We start from the raw sequence: 8091 nt of genomic DNA, 5'->3' as shown, positions 1-8091 counted from the left end.
GACATCTGAAATTGTTTGATTCTGAGACCCTTCGCCATCCGTTCTTTTTCTTTTTGGACTTTTTGCCATGACCACAGGTCCGAAGCGCCATTAATTCGGCACTATATCACGGCATTACATCGCAGCATCAAACCAGCGCTCTTGCACGCCGATCCGCTGGCAGCCATAGTAGTCGCTTGTGCTTTCATTAGGCCTAGCTGTTCCGCCATTTGCTATCAACCTTCCCGCTATTCGGTGCAGCATTATTCCTTTTAAGGATTCAACACTGTCGGCAATGGCGCCGACTTCACCTTCGTCAACCTCGCTGATGGCGTCGAAGCGCGTAAAGCATGGCAAGGGTCTATAGCATTGCCCAATGTCGGTTTCCGAAAGTCAGCTTCGCCGCAGTACGGCCCTAATAAGCAGTCAAGCTTACGCTATGCAGTGCGGTGAAGCATACCAAGAGTGCAGAGGAAGCATTGTCGTCGGACATAGTTTCGCCAATTATAAACGCGTGCGCCCGCTGTCTCTCTCCCGTCACGGCACGAACATCGATACGCCTAAAGCGTTGCACTATGCTTGTCCCCGAAAGTCGGATTCGCATTAATAGAGCTGTGTTACGTGGTCAAGCAAGCGCAATATATTGTAGTGAAGCACACCAAGATTGCAAAGGGACCACTGTCATGGGACATAAAACCTATTCCTTAACTATACATGCACGCACCCGCCGTCGCCTGTCACTGTATGAGCACAGAGACGCCCAGTAATTGTACTGGCAGGCCTTGAGGGCTTTTGCGGACGCGGTTGTGGCAATTTGAGCCCATGGGGGCAGTTGAACGCATACATTCGTTTCTTCAGAGTGCCCAATTTTACGCACATTTTCGTGCTCCCTAGGCAGCCCGAAAAATCGGACATTGACTGTAGACACCACAAAAGAGAAGAGCAGAAGAAGAAGAAGAAGAAACTTTATTAAAGAATAGTCCGGCAGTTACGTACAACTGTGGAGCCCAAATTAACATTGCAAACTGCAATTGAGTATCACTAAGCTGACTACAAAGTCACAAATACATTAAACATAATTAAATCTTTTATAAGTGCATAAGCTAGAGGATGATTTCGCGCAGGAGAAAATAGAGTTGCAGAAAATCATAAAATCAAGAAAGATATTTAGCATCATTAGTAATTATGGTAAATATCTTTTTTGTCGCCATGTGTGTGAATATCGAATGTCACCCTATCGAATCGAATAGTGAATGCCTACTAATTCAATTCGAGAATCGAAGATCTACTGTTCAATTGATCAAATATGATGATGATGATGATGTCCTGGAGTTTGGCGCTTACCCACTCGCGGGGATTGGCCAAGAGTCGGGCAGACTTTGCTTGTGTGTTCAGACAAGGAGGTAAAAATCTAAAATTTTGTTACATGAATTTAGGCGAGGGAAAATCGAAACGGTTCAGTAGATTGTCATGCTACGTAGAGGAAAAAAAAATAATTATATTTAACACATATTCAGTGTAGAGACCCGCATAGATCCACATGTCGCATGCGCCGCGGAGCCCCTCGTGCTCGATGCCGCCCAAGCGAGCGTGTACCTTCGTTTTCGCTGCAATGACACCGCTGCTGACGGATCACCCCGGCTAACGCTGTTGTGGACTTTGTCACTACGAGCGCTCCCCGACGTCGGCCTGACGCGGGAATAGCAGACACAGCGCCCAGCACCACGTCGGCCGGGGCCACCAGAAGGTTTGTCAGGGTCGACATCAAAATGATAATGCAACGCGAAGAGACGGAACGGCATCATTAGCAGCGCATATTTTGTAAAGCGAAGAACGGGCCAAATTGCCGCCGATAGGCACGCAGACCGTGTTGGATGCGCGGCGAAGAATTTCACGCAACTTCAACAGCCGTCAATCTGACCCACACGCGTGATCTCGTGAACGATCACATGATGAGTCACCTGTATAAACGTACTAGCGACAAGCATTCAGCGTTGGCTTGCGGCTCGTTACCACATCGGCCAGTGGCATATTTTCCTCACGACCACACTGCCTGTAGGCCATTTTAGTCCTAATAGGCGACGTAAATTACTGTTTACTGCCGAATCAACGCACATCTATTCACAGTAGCCATGCGACACTCGGAAAGCTAGGAAACCGCCTGGCAAACGAAAGGTAATGCGTGGAGTGGCAACAAAGCTGTTCACGGGAGCCATATTTGCGACACGGAACGGTGGTCTCATTACCGACGCCGTTTGTAGATGCACATCGGTCTTTTTAGTGCGAAAGCACTACTTGGCTCATTCAGGGTTTTGCCGGTGTCCGGCGGTGGTGGTACATTAAATGGTAGGAACTCTAAAACATAAGCACAGTATGTATGAGGTCGATGTAAAGCATAGAAAAAGGCCATAATCTATGGAAAGGGGCTATGTAGATATATCCAGGTATATTAAACTAAGAGATCTGAAAAGGAAATTCGGAATGCGTTAGCCCGTAGGCAGATTCGGACACAGGCCACCCCTAGGAATCTTTGAAGTGAGAGCCAGAGGCATTACCTCTACTCTACACCAGCAGGTGTTATCAGCGACGCGAAGGAGCGCCTAGTTAGCGCGGTGCGTCTGCAGGTTCTTGACGCCACGGAAGAGGGGGCCTCGGTTCAACTGGGACGCAGCACGCCTAGCGGTTGGTGACGTCACGGGAGAGAGCTCGCCACTTGTGTATAAAAGAATGCGCGCGTCTCCATAGTGTGTTGCAGAATACATCTGGGAGAATCTACCTCGGCGGCACCTGGGCACCTGCGAAGCCACGTGGTCGACCGCGAAATTACGCCTCGAAAGAAGAATCACGGGCTCAGTGCAACGCGGCTCGGCATGCAAAGCGGCAAGAAGACGCCGATCATCGTAAACGTCAGGCCAAAGCTAAACGGAAGAAGTGACGCCATCACCTAGTTTTTCAACGGAGTATGTAAAGTGGTTGTAATGGTTCTAAATGTTTGTGTTTCCATTAAAAAAATTGGAGGACGCTTAAGCTTCGCCTTCAAGAGTCTTACGCGTCTTGTCTTACGCGTCAAGAGTCTTCAAGAGTCTTGTCTTACGCCCGCCAAGGGGCGTAAGACAATGCGCTACGGCGCAGCGATCGCTTATGAGGCGCCCCGCATCGGACTTTGCACCCACCAATCACGCGGTGAGCGCCAAGCAGCGCAGCGTTCAGCGCGGCAACGAAACGTGCGCCTGAGCAAGCGGAACGAACCATAGAACTCGGTGTCTCTGAGGGAAAAACGATCTACGCGAGCCAAACGATGGGCCCGACGCCTGGATGGGATCGTCCTCTATCTCGCTTGGGAGCACCACGCAGACGCATGACTCCTCCGAAGCAGCTCGGCACACATCGCAGGGGACGCTTTTTCACCAGACGCGCTACGGCGCAGCGATCATGTCAGAGGCGTCCTGCTTCGGACGCTGCACATAGGAATCGCGCTGTGAGCGGAAAGAGGAGCCGCGTCACCTAAACACGAGGGTTCGAGTGATGCACGCTGGAAGTTGGAAGGGGAGAGAGCGAGAAAACTTATTAAACGCAAGGGTAGTGGGGCATCCTCGTACCGGTCCCCGCACGGCCCGAAGGGGAGAAGCGGGCTAGTGGCGCGCCATGCGTCGGGGCAGCGCCGCACATTGCGAGGAGGGGTCTTCTGTGTTTGGCGCAAGATGGCTCTGCGTGTACGCAGAGCGCAGCAGAAGAAATGTAGCGCAAACGTACTTCTCTACTCGCGTAACTGCGACTTCTGTAAGTTACATGCTCATAATTACCGATATAGACCGCAGTATAACTTTCTACGGCACGTTTCTAAGGCAACACCTCATTCACTAGAGGCGCTTTTGTACCGCTTTAGAGCATCGAACTCGTGGCTGAGTGGTAGCGTGTCCGTTTCACACTCCGGAGACCCTAGTCCGATTCCCACGCAGCCCATCTTGCAACTTGTTTTTTATTTATGAAGTGCCTCCCGGTATTTGTCGCTCACGGCCAACGCCGCCGACGCCGACACCGACGACACCGGCTTTTCTGCGACGCGAGCTCCTTAACGCTGTCGCGTTAAAATTGGGAACCACGTAACACTTCCGGAAACCACAGCGAAAGCACTAAAGAAAACGCATTGGGGGACCGCAAGGGGGACTACCTTGGAAAGCTACACAAGGAAACAAAATTTAATCATAATAGTTTTCCAATGAAGTCCCTCAATGTGTTACCTTTAGTGCTTTCGCAATTGCGCCCCCCCCCCCCCGTTATTTTTGTAGCTTTGAGCAAGTTGCCACAAAACTAGCTTTGGATTTACACAGCGGGCGCATAAGTGTCATGGCCCAGTTGCATGCGTTGGCACGGACAGTACGTAAACATGAACGAGGAGCGCCACGCAAACTTGTCGTGACCCCGCAGATTGTAGAATCTGTGACCGGAGGCGGATCACGCCAAACCAGGCAATGAAATGCCGCGGACGGCGCCTGGCCCTTTACTGTCGGTGCCAGCAATGTGAGCCACGTGAGGCGCGATCCTCTAGTTTGTGGCTCAGATTAGCCTTATATTAACCCATCTACCGTAATGTTGTGATAGCCCTTCTGCATTTTGAAGATAAAATTGAGAAGCGAAATTTTCTATGCAAAATAGGATAGCTGCAAAACACACGTCCACTATTAAACAGAACCACATTGGTATTCAGCACAGCGGAGCGCCACTAATTCATTAGTTTAAGAGGGAAATAAAAGCACTAGATTCTATTGGACAAAAATTCTGTAGATAAAAAATACATGTTGTCCAGACCTTCATATACTTGAACTAAGCTTTAAACAGTTCCGGCATACTTATTTAGTGTTCCCTTAAATAAAACTAGACGGTGCTCTAAGTCTTGATTTCTTTGTACCTGTGTTATAGCCTGCTAGATTCTTGTTATGCAATTCCAGGAGAGTTCCAAGCATGTGCAGCACCTTATTTTCCTCAACGAAATTTTTTTGTAACCATTAAATATTGCATTTCTTTTATATTTGATCCGATATTCAGCATGTGTTTCTTGATTCGATTCGACATGTACTATTCGGTATTTGCGCACCTCTAATACTTACCACTTTAAGCACTGTAAGCATACCAAAAAAGAAGTTTTCTGAACTACTGCATTTTATTGCTGTGGTCTTATGAAAAGCATTCTGCAAGGTTTAGACTCTACAGTCAAACACAGGGACATTGTATTTACCAACAACAAAAAAAGATAAAATCAACATTAATCCCGAATATATTACAGATCAACCAGTAGACCTCACTATTCATTCAACTTCTAAAATATTATAATTAGATAAAAAGTGTCAATGAGGAAATTGTAGATCAACTCGAAGGACTCCCGATACAGCTCTCTGTAGCTCGATATGTGCTACATAAAGCGTTTTTACAAGCGTGAAAGAAGCCCGCGAACACAAGCAGTGCCTCGAGCGGCCAGTCGCGCGACAACTTTGCGTTTATTTGCGGGCTCCTTTCACGCTCGGAAAAACACTTCTATGTAGCACGTATTGAACTACAGAGAGTTGTATCGGGAGTCCTTAGCGTTGATCAACAATTTCCTCATTGACACTTTTAATCTAATTACAATATTTGACAAGATGATAATTAGGACTAATTATCTCATTAGGCGGAATGAAAAAAATATAATCTGAGTATCTCCCAGCGACGGCATACAACATTACCTTGCTGCTGTCCAACTACATCGCATTTGGATATATTTAATGTTTTGCTCAAGTTACGTGGGACACCCTGTAAGTGTGCGTTCCAACGTCGAAGGCCACGCTTAAACGTGGGACATGGAATGATACTAGCTGTAAGCGTTGGCCCACTCATTTTCAGTAGGGTAAAATTGCCCTGTAATCAGAGTGAAACGCGCGATCTGCATGATTGTTGATTAGTAATAGTAACAAGCAGCATAAGGTAACAGTAAATAAGATTTATTCTCAAGTTGCCCAGAACATAAAGGAACGAAACATGAAAACGCTGATTTAATGAAAAGTTTACGAAATGATTGCTAGCATACCATTTAGCTGCCATCTACATTGAGCGAGGAGGACGCATCATTATCATCACTGAACAACGGACACGGTCCTTGCTTTTTGCTGCTCTACGCACTCGGGAAGGCAGAGTCTCGCAAGCGTTTTACTTAATATAAGAAGGAAAGAGCGGGAAAATCAAACGAAGGCATCACCGTACGGAACATCTTTGAGGCGCCCGTAACACGACGCCAGAGTGCAAGGATTGAAGAGCGCACGTTATAAATTTTTCACGCACAGGCTCAGAAACATGCAGATACGAAATTCACCTTCAACAGAGGCAGAAAATAAATAAACGTAAAGCTAGCAAGACTGGATGGCAGTGAGATACTAAGCATAACCGTAATTAATTGGTGAAAACTACCACATTCCAGGCCGAAGTGCTGTCGTTCGCTGAGCGGATTTCTGCGCAGCATGAATTCTCAATGATGCTGTGCCAAAGAAAGCTGTTCCCTGCCTTAAATCTTAATAAGCGAATTGTCGTCGTCGTTGCAGTCATTGTAGTCATGCCACCGTTGTCATACCGCAGTATCATTAGTACTGCAGTAATGCAGTAGTAGAAGTAGTAATAGTGGTAGCAATAGTAAAAATATTAAGTCGTGTTGTAGTTGAGACTGTACTGCATGTATGTGACATATAACTCCAGTAGGGGATCGCCTATTATTCGGACGACTAGGATAAGTGGAGAAAGATAGGATAAGGCAGCTTTTGTGCCACCGCTGTCCACCTCTGTGGTCATCATGCTGCAGTCATCCCTATCTTTACCGTCGTTGGCGCACTCATTTTGCAGTCATTTCAAGCCTTTATTCATGAACGAATGTGGAATCAACGGGGAGATGTGTTCCTTCGCTAGCGTTTTAACTAAGCGATCCGAAAGATATTTTCTTACACAATGCCTTAGGAATGCCAAGAGCTTGTAAGTCGGTGTTCTTTTTGTAGAAAACAATATCTTCAATTTATTTCCAAGACAATAATTCTAATGCCTTTTAGTCTGCTCTAGGGCTGTACCGGTTATTACGCTTTTCTCGCCCTGTTCACAATATCGCGAAGAAATCGAGGACGTCGATAATATGGAAGGATGAAACGGCCAAATAGACACATGCACGAAGGGAGACGTGAATGCACGTGTGTTTGGGGGCTTTCTTTTATAACGAAAGCACGATGAAAGTCGCATGAGGCAGCCTTCCTTATTCCTTCACTCTTACGAAATAACCCATCTTTGAGTCACTCGCTGCGACTTATCATTGGACGTTATTAGTTCTCCTATTGCAAATGCTATGTTATACACATTCGAGGCTTTTTCTCGTAGGCCGCGTCGTCGTTGGCGTTGACATCACTGTGAGGTTTTGTAATAAAGTCCAAGTTCAATAACATCCCGGCCGCGCGCCATATGCTATGGGTACGAGCAAAGCGTGCGAGCGTGAACCGAGAAGGATTGTAGCTTGATGCGCAGCGTCTTCTCGCGCGCGCAAAAGGGGGGGGGGGGGGGGGGCGGGCCTCGGGGCAGGATAGCGCGTTTCTCTTGCACTGCAGCCGCGCCTGCGTATGCTGCAGCCACACGCTACTTTTTATTGAGGAAATCTACGGTGTGCGCAAAGTCTAGGCGTTCCGAGATGTCTATGGCTTCGTCAGGCCGGCGTTCTCACGCTCCTAGCTCGGGTTGAAGCGAAAGGCAGCACAAGAGGAAATTGACTCGCCGCTCTTCATCAAGTCAGCGCTCTGAAAAGTACTGTTCGCGGTCATTAAGTGAGATGTGTTCATATTCACCTGTACGGATGTGACACGATGCTTGTTAGCTTAGTTAGTAAGCGAATGTTGATTGCCGTTTATACGCCTGGTAAAACTAACCTTACTTCGCAAAGCTGTCAGTAGTTTGCTATCGGAATCGGTGCTTCGAGTTTCTACCAAAACTGGGTCTTTTTATTGTTTACCTTTCGTGCTGTTGAATATATGTACTGATTTTGATAGAGACATGCATTTTACGGGCTATATCATTTATGTGTAACTTTCAATATATTGGTAAAGTTTTGCATAAGAC

This window comes from Dermacentor andersoni, chromosome 3, assembly GCF_023375885.2.
Source record: "Dermacentor andersoni chromosome 3, qqDerAnde1_hic_scaffold, whole genome shotgun sequence".
Lineage (NCBI taxonomy): Eukaryota > Metazoa > Arthropoda > Arachnida > Ixodida > Ixodidae > Dermacentor > Dermacentor andersoni.
This window is presented reverse-complemented; position numbering follows the sequence as displayed.